Raw genomic sequence first — 20,972 nt, forward strand, 5'->3', positions numbered from 1 at the left:
GCTCCAGCCCATAATAGATGTATATATATATATATATATATATGTGTGTGTGTGTGTGTGTGTGTGTGTGGTGTGTGTGTGTGTGTGTGTATGTATATGTATGTGTGTATATACATATACATACACACACAAAGGCCTGGAGCGATAGCACAGCGGTAGGGCGTTTGCCTTGCAAGCGGCCAACATGGCCAACCTGAGTTTGATTCCTCCGCCCCTCTCGGAGAGCCCAGCAAGCTACCAAGAGTATCTCGCCTGCACGGCAAAGCCTGGCAAGCTACCCATGATGTATTTGATATGCCAAACACAGTAACAACAAGTCTCACAATGGAGATATTACTGGGCGCGCTCGAGCAAATCGATGAACAATGGGAGTACTGTGACCGTGACTGTGACACACACATACACTTATAGTACCTATAGCTGTGTTCTGAAAAGAAGCCAAGGAATTCAGAGGTGTCCAAGCAAAGAAGTGTAAAAGAAATCATAAAAAAGCCAGCATCATTCTGCAGTAGGCCTTGGAGCTTGGCCTTGAGAATTACTAGCAATATGTCATAGAAAGGAAGAGAAGAGCTTTCCAAGACCAGGAGACTGTGAAGACTGCATCACGGAGTCTTTACAAGAAAATTCCACTGAGAGTTAGAAGAAGGACCAAGTCGGTAGAGGAAGGCTAGAGAGGATATTGGTAAGAAGTAATGGGGCCATTTCATAAAGGAGCTCATTCCTTAGATAGTATGAAGGAAATAAAAGAAGAAATTCAAAAGTCATCTCTACTTAGATGACCCCCTTTTGGACATTGCAGAGTTTATTGGAGACTGGTGAGGATGTTGGCAGGAAGGAGTTTTTTCCTTTTTCAAAGTGTCTACGTTCAGGTCTGGCAAGGGTTGACTTTTGGTAAAAGCCATGTTTTCTCTTGAAAAATCCCATTTATCATTTTATTTCCGAGAAAGAGCTGGGAAGAACTTTTTTTTCTTCTTGGTTCACACCTGGTGATGCACAGGGGTCACTACTAGCTCTGCACTCAAGAATTAGCCCTGGTGGTGCTCAGGGAACCATATGAGATGCTGGGAATTAAACCCTGGTCAGCTGCATGCAAGGCAAATGCCCTACCTACTGTTCTATCACTCCAGCCCCAAGCTTGGAAGAACTTTGGTAATAAAACTGTTGATGCTATCTGTGGGTTTTCTGGATGGCCTGGTCTTTGGTACCTTACAGTATGATCTCAAATAGTCATTAACCAGAGTTCTAGAGGCAGTGTGATGGCCATTGCCATCTGAGAAGAGGAAAGAGCTACATTCAGGTATGGTAGGTGGGTGATTGATTTGTACTGATACTTGAATGAGGAAGAGGACTCCATAACTGTGTCAGCCTCCTTGTAAGTCTTTTCCTGAGATGATCCATATTATCATTGCTTTGTGCTCTGCTTTAGAATTTGGGGCACCCTGTGAATCATGCTTTGTTTGGGGAAGGATTTGGCTCTGTATTTCTATAAAAACTTTTTGAATCATAGAGGTTTGCAGTTACCACCGAGCTTTACTTTATGTGGAGAAGCAGGAGGAGATAGAGACTTCTTTGTGTGTGACCCCCAGTCTGAATCCTTGCCCTACTCATGGAACCCTATGGGACAGCATCTGATAAAGTCACTTTCATTTTTATCTGGAAGGATTTGAGTAAGGGAATGAGAAAGGAAGGGGAAATGAGGTAAAAAAATGGAGTCAAGGAGAAAAGATCTTTAAGACAAGAAAGGAAAATAAAGGAAAGAAATGACCTGAATGAGCAATTGAAGTGGCAGGAGAGGGAATGTTACGAGCCTTTTTCAGAAGAAAGGGAGAAAAGATCAAACATTTCAACTTCATTGGCTTTACTTTGTTCCTCCATGAACCCTCACTGTTCCTCCACTTTCTACCTCCCTCACTTAATGAACGATAGGGAGGGTGTGGGGTGAACTATAAATCATGAATGATTCTTGCTTCACTTTTTAGGAATTGAGCACGACAAAAGTAAACTCCTCTTTTGTGTGGCAAAAATGCAGCATCAGTCAGGAACATTTTAATACCTTTATAATTTAATTCAAATTATAGAATGAAACTGCTAACCAGCTTTGCAAAATCTCTTCAGGTGATTTTGCATTTGATTTGCCTCCTGGTTTACTAAACCCTGGCCGAAATAATCTCTAAGGTCTCTCTCTTTAAAATTTAATGATTGATTTTTACCAAGAATTCTTAGTACAAATTCCACAGGTTTGTGGGGAGCAACCTTATCCTACTATAGGATCTGGGCAAAAAGATTTCACTGTTTCTTACTGTAAAGGCCAAGGCTTTCCCAAGTCTACAACCCTGTTTTAAGTGTGGCCTAGTTTCACCTTAGGATCAGGTCTGTGAAATGCTGGAAAATTGACCTTCTTCCACAGTAAGACAGGATGGCTCTTCCAAACTCAGCTCTGGGGACAAGAAGAGGACTATAATGCTGCTTCCCCCAGAGAGCTTGGTCTCTGGTGAAACCGAGAATTACCACTTCAGTTAAAAATAGACTTCAGAAAGAAAGGTTGAAGGAAGCACAAGTCGTTTAGCTTTTGATCAGTGGAATGAGCTGATACACTTTAGGCCAGGGAGTTGTCATTCAGCTCTGCTTTTTCTTAAAGGACCACACAGGCAAGCAGCAGCAGAGCTGAGAAGGGAAAAGTGAGTGGCAGAAAACTTTCTGGAAGCTTCTACTTCCTAGAAGGTGGGAGACAGAGATGCTCTGCTTTGCTGAAGACAGCCATCGTGTTGGTGTCCTCAGAAATTTTATGTTGAAACTGAATCAATAGGGGAATGGTTGTAGTATGGGGATCTTAGGCAGGTGACTCATTTCTGATGGCAGTGAAGGAACTTGTGCCCTTATACTAGAGGCTCCAGAGAGCCTGTTTATTCCTCCACCATGTGAGGATACAGTAAGAAGAGAACTATGAACCAGCAGTGAGCTTTTTCCAGATACCAAATCTTTCCACTCTTCAGAAAATTCAGAAAGAAGCTTGCTGTTTATAATACACTAAGTTATAGCAATCCAAACAATAAGACAGAGACTTTGAATAATCTTTCCTCTACACTCTTTTGTAATTAATATAACCCTATCATACAACACTGTTTTGGTTTCAGGAGAGAAATATCATGAGCTGTGTGTCGTGACATGATCGTCACAATAAACAGAGTTAACACTCATCACCACATATACTGATTCTACTTTTCTTATGCTAAGAACTTTTAAGATCTATTCACCTAGCAACTTTTGAATATATGTAAGGTATTGTTAATTAAAGTCACCATGCTGTACATCACATCCCCAGCACTTATATATTTTGCAACCACAATTTTGACTGTTCTCTACCCCCTTTTAAATCCATTTTGACTACCCCATGTTCCCGCTGAATCTGGCAACCGTCAATCTGTTCTCTATATCTGTGAGTCTGGTTTTATTTGTTTTAGATTATACATATAAATGATATCATGTGGGTCTTGTCTTTCTCTTAACATAATGCTGTGAAAGTCCATTCATGTTTTTGCAAATGACAAAATTTCCTTCTTTGTTATGCCTGAATAACCTTCCATGGTGTATACACTGTTTCATTCACTGGTGGATATTTAGGCTGTTTCCATAATGTGGCTACTGTGAATAAATGCTGCAGTGACTATGAGGGTGCTCATGTCTTTTCAGGTTAGTGCTTTTGTTTCCTTCTGATAAAGATCCAAAAGTAAAATTGCTGGATAATTTCTCCTTATTCTCAATTTGACCATTTTTATCTCAGAGACTGTGATGAATATGGTTTTAACAGTTGGTGTTAAGTGTAGGGAAAAAATGGTTCTGGCAGCTGACCTCTTCAAAATGGTCTTTCCAATGTTTTCACTTGAATAGGCCTGGGAAGCTATGTGTGCATGTTTTTACTACAAGTACATATTCTGTTTGTGTACTAGTCTAAGCAGATGTGTACCTACCATGTGTCCATTTCCCCTAAAGACGGTTTTATTCAAATGGGGTTAGTTCATCATAATATCACAAAGTACGGGATCAAGTAATAGATATCCACTTCTTACAAATATGGGAGCTGCAAGTCCAAGGTCATAGTGCCAGCTGATTTTCTTCCTCGTGGATATTTCTTTCCTGAGTTGTTATGGCCAACTTCTCACATGTTGCTTTCTCAGTGAAAGTCCAGGAAAGGTTGAGAACTAGAGAGAGAGAGAAAGAGTGTGGCAAATTCAGGATCTTTCATGTGTCACTTAGAGATACCTATAACCTTGGTCATGGTGATTCCACCTTCACAACTTCATTTAAACCTAATTGTATGTTAAAGGTCCCATCACTAAATTCCATCATGTTAGAGCTTAGGGCTTTAACATGAGAATTTGGGGAAACACAGGTTGAGATAAATAACCTTAACAACTTCAATGCAGAGGTTGAAGATTGTTTCCTTAATATATAGATGAATTGTGGAGTTGTGAGTGTTACTTACAAGCAAAGTGTTACTTATTTGGAGCCAGACCTGATATCCAAAGTTATGCCTTTTCAGTTTAACCATTATAATTCTCCTATGTGAGGTCTTTGGATCTATTATTTAGTAAACATATATGTGTATATAAATAGGTACATATATAATATATGGGCTGGAGTGATATTACTGCGGGTAGGGTGTTTGCCTTGCACACTGCCAACCCAGGTTCAATTCCTCCACTCCTCTCGGAGAGCCCAGCAAGCTACCAAGAGTATCTTGCCCACAAGGCAAAGCCTGGCAAGCTACCTGTGATGTATTTGATATGCCAAAAACAGTAACAACAAGTCTCACAATTTGTTGTGAGATGTTACTGGTGCCCGCTTGAGCAAATCGATGAACGGCAGGAGGACAGTGCTATAATATATGTCAGAGTATGTTCAGGAATTTCATTAAATTCTTTTTCCAAAGTAATTTATTTCTCAGTTTCTAAAAGTTCCTTTGAGTTCTGGCTGATAAACTTTTCTCTGGATTAGATGGAGGTATAGCTTCTTTAGCTTCAAATTCAAAGTACCGTGGGTCAAAGTAGTAGATGGACATGACCATCTTCACTGTTGCTGCTGAGACTCTTGCCATCTGGATGGAAGACAACACTGTCCATAGGCATAAAGTGACCTTAAACTCTTCCAATTTCTTCGAAGGCAAAGTGGAAGGGGCCTGGAATGATAGAGCAGTGAGTAGGGTGTTTGCTTTTATATAGCCAACCTGGATTTGATCTCTGGCACATTGATGTTTCCTGGAGCCAAATCAGGAGTGATCCTTGAGTGGAGAGCTAGAACTAAGCCCTGAGCACTGCTGAGTGTGGCCCCAAAATGGAAACAGATGTGGTTTCAAAATGCCAATCCCAGTGGAAGTTGTGGTGACATCCAGGGCTTCTTGACCTACTGCTAGTACCACATGTTTTTATTTGGGAGAGTGGATAGCTGAGTTGATAGGGCATTCTGTCTAAAAGTTCTTCTGATGCTCAACGATTGTGTAGTTAAAAATATATAACTGGTTGCATTGTCTTTGGATGAAGGAACAAGCATGGTAATGTCCATGGATATTACATTTCAGTGCCAAAATCAGTTGTACTGAAGGCCACTGATTTTCCAGAAGTGCTCCTTAACATTCATCAATACCTCACCAGATTTGGTGCCATACTGATTATGCTCTCATTTCTTGTGGCCTTTAATGGTGCATTCTTCCATGGACTTCAGATAGCACTGGTAATATTAGATTTGTTACAAAGCATCTTTCTGCCCGTCTGTCTCTAGTTCTGCAGGTCAAAGAAGCTCACATAGCACTGGTAAACTCTCTGCTTGTTGGTGGATAACACAGTGATGTTGCCCCCAAAGTCAAAGCCTCAGTCCCAGAAGCAGAGCCAGATAGGACACACTTGGTGTCCCAATCAGTATGGTCTGGGTAGGTGCTCCAATATGGTCCAGGTAGGTGACCAGATGTTCATCCTTTTTTTTTTAACTTTTTAAATTGAATCACTGTGACATATACCCTTCCAAAATGGTTTATGATTGGATTTCAGTCATACAGTATTCCAACACCCATCAGTGTATATTTCCTAGCACCAGTGTTCTGAGTTTCCCTTCCATCTCCCCCACCCCCTGCCTAGCTCTATGGCAGAAACTTCTGCTGCTTCTGCTTCTGCTTCTGATTCTGTTGCTTCTTCTCCTTCTCCTTCTCCTTCTCCTTCTCCTTCTCCTTCTCCTTCTCCTTCTCCTTCTCCTTCTCCTTCTCCTTCTCCTTCTCCTTCTCCTTCTCCTTCTCCTTCTCCTTCTTCTCCTTCTCCTTCTCCTTCTTCTTCTTCTCTTCTCCTTCTTCTTCTTCTTCCTCCTCCTCCTTCTTCTGTCTCTCTCTTTCTCCCCTTTTGGGAATTGTGGTTTGCAATACTGATACTGAAAGGTTATCAAGAAAATCCCTTTACCTACTTTAAACCCGTAGATCTTGTCCAGCATGATTATTCCCAGCTATTATTGTCATACTGGTCTTGTTTTGTGGAGACCAGTAAATTCCATACATGTCTTAATAAGAAATAATTTATTTTACCTACCCTCAGCCCCACACATTCTTATGCTTAGTTTCAACCAATGACCAGTCCTCCTAACCCCTGTTTTCCCTGTCCATGAATATTAGTCTTCGACTATATATTTTTATATACCACAAATGAATGCAGTCATTTTGTGTCTGTCTGTATCTATATCACTTTCTGACTCATTTCACTCAGCATGGTACTCTCCATGTCCAGCCATTTATAGTCAAATTTCATGACTCCATTTTTGCTGACAGATGCTCATCATTTGTGGAGTTCCACATACCAGCAATAGGATTCTTGGCTACCATGAAGACGAGGTGTCCCTCACAGTTGTTCTTTTCTTTGTTTTGTTTTGTTTTTAAGTACTTAATTTGTTTTTTTAAAATTTTTTTATTAGTGAAACACCATGAGGTACAGTTATAGACTTATAAATTTTTGTGCTTGGGTTTCAGTTATACAATGATCAAGTACCCATCCCTCCACCAGTGCCCATCCTCCACCACCACGGGTCCCAGCATCCCTCCCACCCCCCATCCCCCCGACCCACCCTGCCTCTGTGGCAGGGCATTCCCCCTTGTTCTCTCTCTCTTCTTTTGGGTACTGTGTTTTGCAAGAGAGGCATTGAGTGGCAATCATGTTTGGTCTATAGACTACTTTTAGCATGCTTCTCCCACCCTGGGAGGGTCCTCACAACACCCTTTATTTGGTGCTCTCTTCTCTATCTGAGCTTCTTTTTCACCTAGCACGTGTGGCTGGCCTTCAAGTCATGGAGCAAAATTCCTGGTACTAATCTCAGCCATTCCTGGGTGTTAGTCTCCCTTTTTGTTGCTTTATGTTCCCCAGATGAATGCAATCTTTCTGTGTCTATCCCGCTCTTTCTGACTCATTTCACTTAACATGATACTTTCCATGTAGTACCACTTGTATGTAAATTTCATAACTTCATCTTTTCTAACAGCTACATAGTACTCCATTGAGTAGATGTACCAAAGTTTCTTTAACCAGTCATCTGTTCTCGGGCACTCAGGTTTTTTCCATATTCTGGCTATTGTAAAGAGTGCTGCAATGAACAAACAATTGCAGATGTCACTTCGACTATACCTTTTTGCCTCTCTGGGATATATTCCCAAGAGTGCTATAGCTGGGTCAAATGGGAGATCAAATTCTAATTTTTTGAGAATCGTCCATACTGTTTTCCAAAAGGGTTGGACCAGCCGGCATTCCCACCAGCAGTGAAAGAGGGTCCCTTTCTCGCCACATCTGCTCCAGCACCGGTTGCTTTTGTTCTTGTGGATGTGGGCCAGTCTCTGTGGTGTGAAATGATATCTCATTGTTGTTTTGATCTCACAGTTGTTCTTAATCCATGTTATGGATCCCTCATGGTCATGCAGCATGACTGATTTTGTGTTGGTGGTTAAATACAGAAAATGGACATTTCAATTCTTTAAACCAATTTTCATTAGTGGTCTTATCAGTTCGCCTTGAACTTTTTTTTAGTGCCTTCATCTGAACTACTATTATTACTGCCTTCCAGGTAGATGGATTGTTCTTATCTTTGCAAAATTTGCTGCATGTTAGGATCTCCTGAGCATCTTAAAAAACAACCAGGTCAAAACTGAAAAAGAATAATTTAGGATCTTTTAGGGAATGGGTCTATTAGAGAAAAAACAGTTTTTCTCACTTTTCTTATGGAATATTATAATATTATTGAAAGTTAAACTGACAAGAATAAATTGATAGGTGAAAGCATATATACATACATCATGTATGTATATAAAAAGTAACTTTCACATGACAAAATGACTTACATAAGAAGTAAATTCATGTACAAAAATGTTAAAAGTGTTTGTATGCAAAGTTTGATAAAGAGTAGAGAGTAATGGAATGATATTCAATATGAAAGACCAACAATCCTTTCAAAATATCACTTGTTAAACATCTACTTTGTGTAGATACTCAGAACAAAATGAAGAATACTAAAATATACACTAAAAGAATGAGAAGAAACTAAAAATTTAAATCAAAATGTCTCTCATCTTCTTATATCACCAGAACAATTTGAATTTAAGGATTTTGTTTGTTCATTAGTTTTATCTTATTAAGCGTATAGCTAGGTCTTGTTAAGCCAACAATGGTGCAGAAGAGGGTTACCAAAAAAGAGGAATTCCATAAAAGATAGATTTGTCTTATTGCACCATTACATTTTACTTTGTCCCTCATGAAACCTTTGACAAAAGATTTTTACAGCAAAATGAATTCATTTGAGATCTATGTCTAGTTTTTCTTCTTATCCTTTTGATAAACTCCAAGGAGGACCAAACATAAAGCAGCAACATAAGGAGACTGAGACTTTTTTTTTGAAAAGTCAGTAGCTTCTGCTTCAACATAATCAAGTAATTTATAAGTTCTATTTCCTTTTTGTTTGTTTCTTTATTTCTTTTTTCTTCCCTTTGTTTTTGGGCCACACCCAGTGATGCATGAGGCTTACCCCGGGACCTGTGATTAGAGATCACTCCTGGAGTTGCTCCGCAGAATATATCTTGTGCCAGGGATTGAAGGAGGTTTGGTCACATTCAGGGCAAGTTCTTAACCTGCTTATCTCTATGGCTTCTATTTTTTCAAATTTACTTTTAAATATACAAACAAAAGGGGAGACTGCTGGTGGTTTTATATTATATTGCTAAGTAGTTCAATCAGATTGTTACTCTTGAGGAAGTCCAACCACTGGTTTCAAAAATAGCTCTCAAGATTGATGACTACTGATTATCTCAAGTCCTTCAGTAGGAGCAAAAACAGGTGGTTGGTGAAAAATACAGAGTTTAAGAATGCATCTGTTATCTTTAATCCATATATTTTTAGAGTGTTAAAAGAATAGGATGATATACATCCATGTGCTGCAAGTGTCTAGTGATTGTTAGAGCAGAATGTCCCAAGTGGACACTAGGTATTGGTAACAAGAGGGCAGAAAGATTTAGACAAGGAGTGGATTGTAGGTGATCTATTCCTGAAAAGCTAAAGTTCTTTACTTGGAATTGGGTCTCCATCTCTTTCCTATCCTTTTATGTAACTGTCATGGAAATTTCTAGGTGACACAGGTTAAGAGCAAGTCCCAGGAATAATGATGAGGAAAATTGGTGCTACTAGTTTCACTATGGTTACCAATTATGTTGGGGGTTAGCAAATATGCAGAATATTGACGAGATTGGGACCATTACTTTTGTTGTAGGTTCTACTGGTTGGCAGTTTGTTGGAGATAGAGAAGGTGGGAGCCTTTCTATGCATGGATGCTTGCTGCCTCCTTTAAAAGGAGAAGGCTTCTGCCTCCACTTCCCACCTATCTGTCCTGGTCACCTTTAAATTCCGTGTACACAAACCCAACCTTTGATTACCATTTTCACCATGTTTCGGTAGCACCAACAGCAATAGATGTTTTTTCGATCTATACTTGACTTCCCATCATTTCCATCATTAATCCTTATTTATGGGTTTGCAAAGTTTGTTATGATTCATGTCAGTTGCATGACATATACTTTCCCATTTTCAAGTTAAGTAAAATTCCCTATCAGTGAGGAAGATGTGCGGATTAAATGAGACTAAACAGGTCAAGATGTTTCACACAACATCTGTGCGTTACATGGAAGCAATTACCAACTTCAGACTTCATTTCATTTCCTTATGATCTTTGACTTGATTTTATAGCTAAGAGAGCTCAAGCTTCTGAGTGCTTCAAATGATAACATATACATATGTTTTTTTCTGTTATTTATTTCTTCTTTAGACATGTATGGAGTAAACAAAAGGTCAATCTGAAATTAGATAAATGATGAATTTAATAGTTCAGGAATTCATCCAATTCATGAACATCAGCTTCTGTGTTTAAGACCCTTTGGTTGAGAGGCTTAAGTCATCCTGCCTAATGTTCTAAACACTTTTGAGATAGAGTCCTCAAGTACTCCATGATAAAATAATATCTATGATAAAGGTTCTTTCCTGAGTAAGATATTCAGGAAATGGAAGCAACTGCTTTAATAGTACTTTCCAACCTCAAAGAATATGCCTATAAGTTAGGCTTCTGAAGAAAAGGGAGGTAAGTGAGAAACGACTTCAGAATCTTCACTAATTAGCTTCAAGAGCTATATGGAAAGAAGTCTTCTCACTGTTATCACCGTGTCACTGTCATTCCGTTGTTTGTGGATTTACTCGAGTAGTTGCAAGTAATGTCTCTATTCCTCCCAGCCCTGAGATTTTAGCAGCCTCTCCTTACTCATCTTTCCCAGCAACTGAAGGAGCTTTCAGGCTCTTTCTCATTGTACACATTGGCTAATGCCAGTGAAAAACAGAATGAGTTCTAAATCCTAACTTTTTTTGAGGGGTGGGGAAATGAAGGGCTCTGGGCCACACCTCCTGGTACTAAGGATTTATTATTATTTCTATACTTAAAAATCACTCCTGATGATACCTAGAAACCATAAGAAAGATCAAACTGAGGCTGGTCTACATTCAAGGCCCTGTACTGTCTCTTTAGCCTCAAAGTCATAACTTCTTAAACTGTTGTAAGCCCATATAGAAATATGAAAAAAAGCATTTTAAAACAAATTTTTGACTATCAGTAACTGATTTACATATGTATTTTATATACTGATCTACCAGGATTGCATAAAAATTGGTTGCTCATGAGTGAAAGAAGTTCAAGAGACTCCGGTCTAGTAACATTTGTCTTTGCTTTTGGGTCTCCAGCTGATATTCCCTGGGCCTCAGCAGGACAAATAAGAAAGAATCTTTTTGCTAATATCTTGATCATGAGTCCACTCTACTGAGAAGTAACTCTCCACTTTCCAGGTCTTATCTGAGCAGCTGCACATGTAAATAGAATGACTATTTTTGTTCAACAGAGCTTAACTATTTTGGAAACAGCCATTTATTTGTGAGGACTATTTTATGTTAATTTAATTATAAGAAAATTGAAAAGTGTAATACATAGCTAAGCCCTTAAGGTCAGTTAATCTCTTTGGATTGTAACAAATAAAAGTTTTATTAGCTCAGCCTATTTGGATGGTAACGAGTATAACCTTTCCATAGATATTACAGACTCTGAGTTATGGTCGTCTATTTTTATGTAAAACCAGACTTGAGTAGAATAAAATGATAGTTCTTTTATCTGGCATTGTGTTATGGAATCATTACATTAATGAGAGAAGATTCTGAGCCGTTTCTATTATCTTAGAGTAGAGCTCATTCCTTCCCCAGGTATGAATGAAAAAAATTCATGTAGCTATTAGAAACCTGATCGGCTTTAAAAAGTGGTAAGATATTCTAAAACTTCCCTTAGGTAAAAAATGTGATTTTTTTTTAGGAGGGGGTATCCCAAGCAGTGCTCACTATTTCAGTTTTGCTCATATTGATACTCCTAGCAATACTCAGTCAACTTGGTGAAACTGTTGATGCTCAGACCAAAGGACCTGTGGTTCTCAGGGACACATTCAGCAGCAGTGCTCTGAGAACCATGAATGTAGGATAACAATTGATTTGTCCTTTTCTCCCTTGCCACAAGGAGCTTAGCTTTACCAGGTTGCACCCATCACAGTGCTCCTGAGTCATTCCCATTACTTTATCTGGAACCACATTTTTGTGCTCTCTTCCCCAACCAGTTAATCAGCTTTTCCTCTAGTCAGAATCTGTTAATGTGTAAGGTCAGATCCTTTTAGGACACTGAACTTGTATTGTAAGTTAATATTGCCTTTCTCCTCTCCTTATGTCTTTTGAATAGTTTACTTTAATGCAATGTCCTTTTTGTATAGATACAGGAAGACAGTTAATATTATGCTTAGTAATTTAGGATTTAATTGGCCTTGAATATTATTCATTCCCGGGCATCTGCTTTCTCAACTTAAGCCTCAGTTGCCCTCACTTCCTAGTGCCCCCAAAAGCAGGGTCCCGATAAGGGACTGAATGGAACCAAAGCAAGCTGTAAGCTATGTGCTACCCTGGCATCAAGCTGGGCCAGGCCAAAGTGCCACGATTCTTAACTATAGGGTTAAGAGTTTGATCATAGACAAATGCTGTCATGATCGAAAAGTAACGATGAGACTAGGACCCTGCTAGAGATAAGAAAGACTATCTGGCCTGAGCATTGTAGTCTGAGATTGAGATGGCCCTAGGAGAACGATTCTATAAGCTTAAGGTATTTCTTACTGTGTCCGTACAAAATGATTTATATTATATATGCTAATATGTTGGACAAGGAGAGGAGAAAAACACCCAGGGGATTCCGCTCTAGGGTGGGTTGATCTGCTAAATGAGAATCTGCCCTAGAAACGGATTTCCCGTGTGTCCTGACTAGTTTGGATGAGGCTGAACATTTTTTCCCTTCAAAACTCCCCTCAGTAAATAATTTCAGTATATTATAAGAGGAAGTTTTCCTTTTTTCATAGAAACCTGGTGGGTCTTTGACATGCAGATCTCAGGTGCTAGCCAGCTCTGATCTTTGGGATGTAGATTCCAAGTTCTAGCAGACTAGTCTTTGGGATGCAAATCCAAGTGCTTTTAGCCCAAGAAAGGTTTCAGTCTTGGTTTTGTATCTTATTTCCAGAGGCCAAAATTACTGGCCTGCAGATGCAAAGAAACAGTGTATGTTTTGCTGCCTCAATGTTCTTTCTGTAACTACTTTTGATGACATCACTGCATTGCGCCCTTTAAAGGTACCATGATCTATATAAGGAGATTTTGGGGCTTTCTACAGGGTGACAGGCCAGAGAGAACCTGGGAATTCAGGCTCTAGGGAACAGGGGGATGGTCTGAGAGAATGGGTCGGGTGGTGATAGGTCTGAGAGAACCTGGGCCCTCCATGGCATGAGTTTCTTTTATGGGATATAATGAGACTCTAAGAGTTGGTTGGGGGAGGCAGAGGAGAGAGATGAGTGAATGGAGAGAGGATTGGAATAGACTGCAACTAAGACCAACCAACCTGGCCCTCCTTTCCTTCATTCGCCTGCCCATCGCCATTGACCTCTCTGGAGTGGGGAAACAGCCTGAGATTACTGAACGCAGGCGGCAAGGGGGATAGACTGCTGCTGTCTTTTTGTGTTTACACACATGAAGCTTTGGAGATTGAACCCTGGTGCTCACACATACACACACACACAAAGTAAGTTCCCCAGTTTTTTTATTTTTATCTCCCTGCCCTTGCTGATATGTTTTTGTAGGGATAAGAACAAATTAATTAATTTTTTTAGATGTCAGGTATTCATGTGCTCTAACACTGAGTCACATTGTGAGGACAGGCCCAAAATGGACCACCAGAATTAATTCAGCTTAGCTTAACAGGAACCCACATTGCAAAATAACTGGTTTTTCTTCCCCTGAGCAAGGAATTCAGATACAGGTGCCCCGAACTGCAAGTCACGAGAAGGGTGGGGGTCAAACCAGGTAATCAGATGTCTCTCACAAGACCCATGTCACAAGACCCAGGATTGCCCTAAAAAACCAGGACGTTCCTAAGTACTGACGCAAATGCTGATATTTAAACTATAGGCTAAGGAGTGATATACTTTAAAATGTATTGGTCAGGAAAATATGGGTTATTACAAATCTATTGGCTATGAAATGCGCGGGCTCTGCTGTAATGGTCGAGATCTCCTTTGAAGAAGCTCGGGGTCTTACACATCCTGCCAGACCTGCGTGTTTGCGTAGGCGGCTTGACCCTGGCTAGCCAGTCTTGCAATAAACCCTGCTTGCTATTTGCAGTCTCTGGAGTCTCTTTGTTGTTAAAGGGAGATCATGATCTGCGTCCTAACAACATAAGTTCCCAATATGGTGCTTTTTTTAAAAAAGAGAAAACTAAATGTTTTGTCCACCGTGTTCCCTCTCCAGTACCTCAACTATCCTGAGGTACAAGTTAAGTCTGTAGAAAAAGGGAAAAAAATACCCAGAAAGACAAAATGATGTGAGAAAATCTGAGTGTCAAGCTCTTTTCTTTACTGGAAATCTCTTATTTTATTTACCTTATTTCCCAGGTTCAGCAGAAAACATCTTAATCCATGGGTTATGTCTCAATTGTCAAAACACTTGCAGAGTAGAAAGCATAGATCGTGAAAGCAGACTGGCCGAGTTCTAATCCTTGTCCTGCACGTACTCCCTGGATGACCCTTGTGCCCTCATTTCCCTCCCATAAATACAATTGCCTCCCTTTGAGAGTTCTGTAAGGATGTGGAGGAGTTCATAAATGTAAAACCCCATAAAGTCACTGGCATGAAAAAAGAGTGGGGTAGAAGCATTAGGACGTTTTTACTGTTCATATGAAGGTAGTGTCATTATTATTTTCCTCTTTTCCAAAATGACAATTTATGTCACAGGACCTGGTGTTCATGTGGCCTGACAATTGTTGCATAATTCCTGAAAACATTTTCAACATTGCTAGTTTCGTGCCATGTGAAAAGTAACTTTGAAATGTGCACATTTATAAACATTAATATATAGTTTGGAGAAATTTCTGCATTTTCTGCCATGGTGCCTAGTGGAACTTCTGATATTTGTCAGGTCAGGAGCTAAGTACTTTCAATATTAAGTAAGTATATACGATTTTATACCAATCAGAAAATCTTTGAAAGTCGATGGAAAATTTTTCCAGGACTAGCTTAGGTTAACCAGAATATGATATGTTGAATTCTCATCATAATTATAAAATATAGGCAATAAATAAACAAGGATTTAGAGAGTTAGATGTTTTGTTTAGTAGCACAAATATACAAGTTTGCTTTTTTTCAAAATGCTTGGTGTTAGCTGCTGAACTCTGCACCTGTTTAAGTCAACTTTGTCCTCCACAACAGAATACCAGACACTACCAAGGCTGATGCAACTGAAATTTAATTACTCCATTTCTAGAGTTTGTGAAATTCAAGATCAAGGTACAGGACTATTTAGTTCCCACTGAGGACTATTTTCTTGACTTGAAGATGGCTATCTTCTCCTTTTTAAAGGGTTATAATCAAATTCTCGTGAACTAGTCATCCTATCTCCACACTAAAGAACCCCAATTCTGAGTATCTTTGCATTAGAGATTAGGTTTCCACATATGAGTTTGGGTTGGGGGAAATGCATACATTAAGTTCATAGCACGTTCCTGTATATGAATCTCTGTTTTTTTCATAGCTTTAATTGAGACTAAAGTTGCTGTTCAATCTATTCCTAGATGTATGCTAGAAATAAAAGTCCAGAAAGTTTGAATTTAGAGGTTCTATTTCTCAAAGCATGATTTTACTTTGTTAATAAAAATGTTGAGTCAGAATTTCACTAAATGTAATTTCAAGGGGATTTTGACATTAGGAGACACTGTTTATTTGGGTAAAACTTAAGCTTCTTTAATTTTCCTGTAAGTTTATCTATCCCTCCTTATTATAGGAGGGACCAGAAGATTGTTGCTTACAAGCACTTGTTTGTGTACTCTGGCACAAAGAACATAACCTACTTTTGGAATTCTCTGCTGTCACTCACTCTCGTGTGGTAGGAGTCAGGATCACTAAGCTAAAATCATTAAGTTTTTAATTCAATATCTATTTAACTATTTTTGAGCTTCTATATGTCATCAAACTGTGATGGGCTCTGAGATTGAAGCAAAGCAATCAAGGTCTTTGTTATTCCATTACTTCTTCAGTCAGTAATTAGATGTTCTCTAGAACACCCAGACTATATGCCAACAAGTCTAGTGGATAGAATGACCAACTATCCCAGTTTTCCTGAGACTTAGGAATTCTGCAGGGACTAAAACTGAGAAGGTCTCGAGCAAATAGTTCCCATGCTAACTAATGAGGCTTAGGGTTCTCATTCTCAGAAAGGGAACTAAAGTGGAGTTAGCTCACTAGAACATGTAGGTATAGTGAAGATGCTTAAAAAAAAGTTTTGTCTGTTGAATTGCTCAGTTCTATATTATACTCACTAAATTTACAGTGAACCTGCATAATCAGAGTCCTGTTCATTCAAGGCCTTGAAGATACCGGGGCATTTCCAAACCTCCAGATTTGACTCGACATGACTCACTACAGAGGCTACAAAGGAGCTAAGTTAGGTGCTCAAGTCAGAGAGGTGGTTTGAAATCTGGTTCCTCACTTCTAGACAAGCAATTACTGTCCCAGCATTGGAAAAATGAGAATAACACAATACAATCATCAATTCAATAAATAAAATAGAACACAATGTTTCACCCAAATAAAGGAATAATTCTGGCATCTTAGGTCATTCCTGGCACTTGAAAATTCACTGGGGTTCAGCAGAGGAAGAACTGGTGCAGATTGAAGGGGATGATATCTTTTCACACAGATAGTTTCTTAATCTGGAAGAAACCGTATTTGAATGCACGCACAGGTGCCTTTACCTCTCTTCCTATTATAAGGTGGAGGATGAGTTGCTTCCACATTGCCTCAGGAAGAGGTCATGTGGTCTATTTGCTCCTAAGGAATGTCAGTCAATGCAGAGTAAATAAATGCTTGGAAAACACATGCCCAAAGACTGTCCCAAAGCACTCACACAAGGAAGCCAGGATGGGTCACCCAGACATAAGTCAAAGTGTCCTGTTAGACACAGACCTTAGCTCTCTGCCTTTGACTGAGGAGACCTGAATTTAGACTAGATCAGAAAGATATCCAGAAATACACAAAAGTGAAGAAACTATAAACTTTTTGACTGCTCAGTTATTACATGGCATATTATACTCATTTTTGTGCTTCTCATCTCATTTCTGATAAAAAACAAAGGAAGGTGCCAGAGACTAGTACTGGATTAACATGCTGATCTTGCATGTACTCAACCCTCATGCAGTCACAATCCCTCATTTAGCTGAGTAGTATTCCATTGTGTATGTGTATCACGATTTTCTTATCCAGTCATTGATTCTTGGACATTTGGGTTGCTTTTAGATTTTGGCTTTTGAAAATAGTGTGAAATGAACATAGGAGTGCAGATACATTTTTCCAGATGGTGTTTTGGGGTCTTTGGGTTAGAAGTCAAGAAATGGAATTGATGAAGCATTTAGGAAGCTCAATTATTAGTTTTTTTTGAAAAACTGTGGCTTTCCTATATACAAATAATGAGAGAAAAGAAAGAGACATTAAAAAACAATCCTGTTAACAATGTTCAAGAATCCTCAGAAAATCAAGTACTGCGGAATCAGATTAACTAATGAGGTGAAGTACCTATGCAAAGAAAATTACAAAACATACTTCAAGAAATAAAAGAGGACACTAGGAAATGTAGATATATTCCCTGCTCATGGATAGGGAGGATTAACATTAACAAAATGGCAATATTCTCCCAAAGCACTATACAGATTTAATGCAGTCTCTACAAGAACACCCATGACATTTTTTAAAGAAATAGACAAGACACTCCAGAAATTCATATGGAACATGAAACCCCCACGAATAGCTAAAGCAACCCGTGGGGAAAAGAATATGAGTGGCATCACTTTCCCCAACTTCAAACTGTACTACAAAGCCGTAGTAATTTAAACAGCATGGTATTGGGCTAGAAAAAGACTCTCAGACCAATGAAACAGAGTTGTATATTCTGTCACAAACTCTCAAATATATGATCACTTAATCTTTGATAAAAGAGCAAGTAAAGTGGAGTGGAACAAGGAAAGCCTCTTCAATGAATGGTGCTGGGAAAACTGGACAGTTACCTGCAAAAAAAGTGAACTCTGACATCTGTCTAATGCCAGGCACAAAAGTCAGATAAAGTGGATTAAAGACCTCAATATCAGACCTGAATCCATATGGAACATGGAGGAAAATGTAGACAGAACCCTCCATGACATTGAAGCTAAAAGCATCTTTAAGGATGAAATACCACTGGCCAAGCAAGTAGAAACAAACATAAACTAATGGAACTACATTAAACTAAAAAGCTTCTGAACCTCAAAAGAAACAGTCACCAAAATACAGAAAGAGCCCACAGAATGGGAAAGAATATTTACCCAATACCCATCTGATAAAGGATTACTATTTAGGATATATAAGACACGGGTAGAATTGTACAAGAAAATAACCTTGTACAACCCCATCAAAAAATGGAAAGAAGAAATGAACTGAAGCTTCCTCAAACAAAAAAATACCAGTGAACAAAAGGCACATGCAAAATGCACCACATTGCTAATCATCAGGGAGATGCAAACCAAAACAACAATGAGATATCATCTCACAACACAGAGACTGACACAAATTCAAAAGAACAAAAGCAACCAGTGCTGGCATGTATGTGGCATAAAAAGGGATGCTCTTTCGATGTTGGTGGGAATGCCGACTGGTCCAATCTTTCTGGAAAACAATATGAACATTCCCTCGAAAACTAGAAATTGATCTTCCATATGACCCTGCAATACAACTTCTGGGAATATATCCCGAGGATGCAAATAAACACAATAGAAATGACATCTGCACCTATATGTTCATTGCAGTACTGTTCAGAATGGCCAGAATCTGGTAACAACCCTAGTGTCCGAGAACAGACAACTGGTTAAATTAACTTTGGTACATCTACACAATGGAATACTTTGCAGCTGTTAGGAGAGATGAAATCATGAAATTTTCTTATTAGCGGAGGACATGGAGAGTATTATGCTAAATGAAGTGAGTCAGAAATATAGGGACGAACTAGAAGGACTGCACTCATTTGTGGAATATGAAATAACAAAATATGAGAGTGAAACCCAAGGACAGTAGACAGAAGGACCAGGAAGATTGTCCCATTGTTGAAAGTCTGTTTTATAAGCTGTGGGAGAAGGCAGCTGGAATAGAGAAGGGATCACTAAGACAATGATGGTTGGAGGAATTGTTCATGATGGGAGATGTGTGCTGAAAATAAAGGACCAAACATGATGACTTCTCGGTATTTGTATTGCAAACCATAATGCCCAGAAGTAGAGAGATAGTATGGGGGAAATTGTTTGCTATGGAAGCACAGAGAGGGTTGGAAAAGGGGGTATCCTGGGGACATGGGTGGTCAAGAATGTGCACTAGTGGAGGGATAGGTGTTTTAATTAGTGTATGCTTGAAACTCAAACTTGAAAGCTTGTAACTCTACCTTATGGTGATTCAATTAAAAAAAAAGAGAAGAAGAAAAATGTGCATATTGATTTTCAAAGAGGTGAACCAGTTGACAATTCCACCAGCAGTGGTGACGGTTTCTCTCTCCATGGGTTGTTTCTGTTCTTTTTGATGTCTACCAATCTCACTAATATGAAATACCTCATTATTGTTTTAATTTACTTTTATCCAATGATAAGTTATCCAGAATATCTTTTCATATACTTATTGGATATCTGTGTGTTTTCTTTAAGGAAGTATCTGTTCATCTTTTCTTTCTATTTTTCAATGGAGTTGTTTGTTTTTCATTGTTTTATAAGTGCTTTATGTATCTGGATATTAACCCTGGTTTATGGCGTGGGTTGCTTTTTTTTTATTCTAGTCATTATTAGATAATTCTAGCCATTTTTTTTCCTAGTCATTATTGATTTTGTTTGGAGATCTCAGCCCTGGGCCCCACACACCTGGGTTCCTCTGTCAGTTCTTTCATGCGTGAGGCTCATCTGAGAGTGTAGAGAGTGATCTCAGCATGGCTGTGGCTGGGTCCTGGAGGTCTTCATCTGCTGGGGCTCTGCTTGAGGCGGAGAGGGAAATTCAATCCGCCCTCCTCCAAGGGGCCCCAATGAGGACAGCCAGGTGCAGAGGCAAGAGACTCTGCATTGTTCTCTTCTGGGAGCTTGGTTTTATAGTCTCTGGATCCAGGCCATTGATCGGATTACATGGCAGTTGGTGGGTGTAACTGTCTAGCCACTGGAAGATGGGGGATCTGGGTGGAGGAGGCCCAGTTCCGAACTGAGCAGGCTTGGAGATCTCAGCTTCCTCCACCCAGATTCCCCATCTTCCAGTAGTTAGACAGTTACTCCCACCAACTGCCATGTAACCCCATCAACGGCCAGGATCCAGAGACTATAAAACCAAGCTCCCAGAAGCAACCTCTTATTCTCTAGTTCTCACTCTCAGAGAACCCAGCAGGCTACCAAGAGTATCCTGCCTGCATATATGCCTGTCTGGGAACACCTGTACAGGTGATTAGAGGCTGCCCCCAAAGCCTCCATCCCTCTTGGAGAGCCTGACAAGCTACTGAGAGTATCCCATCCGCACAGCAGAGCCTGGAGAGCTACCCGTGGCATACTTGATATGCCAAAAACAGTAAAAATGATGGTCCTCATTACCCTGACCTCGAAAGAGCCCCCAATATGCCATCAAGCTATACTAGCATGTGACAGGGACGAATGGAGATGTTACTGGCATCTGCTTGAGCAAATCGATGAATAATGGGGTGATAGTGATAGTGATTTATTTTGCAGTACACAAATTTCTAAGTTTTATGTAGTTCTGTTTTTAAATTTTT

General features: G+C 39.4%; 1 pseudogene; it reads right to left on the bottom strand.

Moving 5' to 3' along the window:
• Window positions 1–4,948: 4,948 nt before the first annotated feature.
• On the bottom strand, window positions 4,949–6,856 carry LOC130037405 (eukaryotic translation initiation factor 3 subunit I-like; annotated as a pseudogene).
• Between the last annotated feature and the right edge of the window lie 14,116 nt (window positions 6,857–20,972).

Source organism: Sorex fumeus, unplaced genomic scaffold, assembly GCF_029834395.1.
Source record: "Sorex fumeus unplaced genomic scaffold, SorFum_2.1 ptg000006l, whole genome shotgun sequence".
Lineage (NCBI taxonomy): Eukaryota > Metazoa > Chordata > Mammalia > Eulipotyphla > Soricidae > Sorex > Sorex fumeus.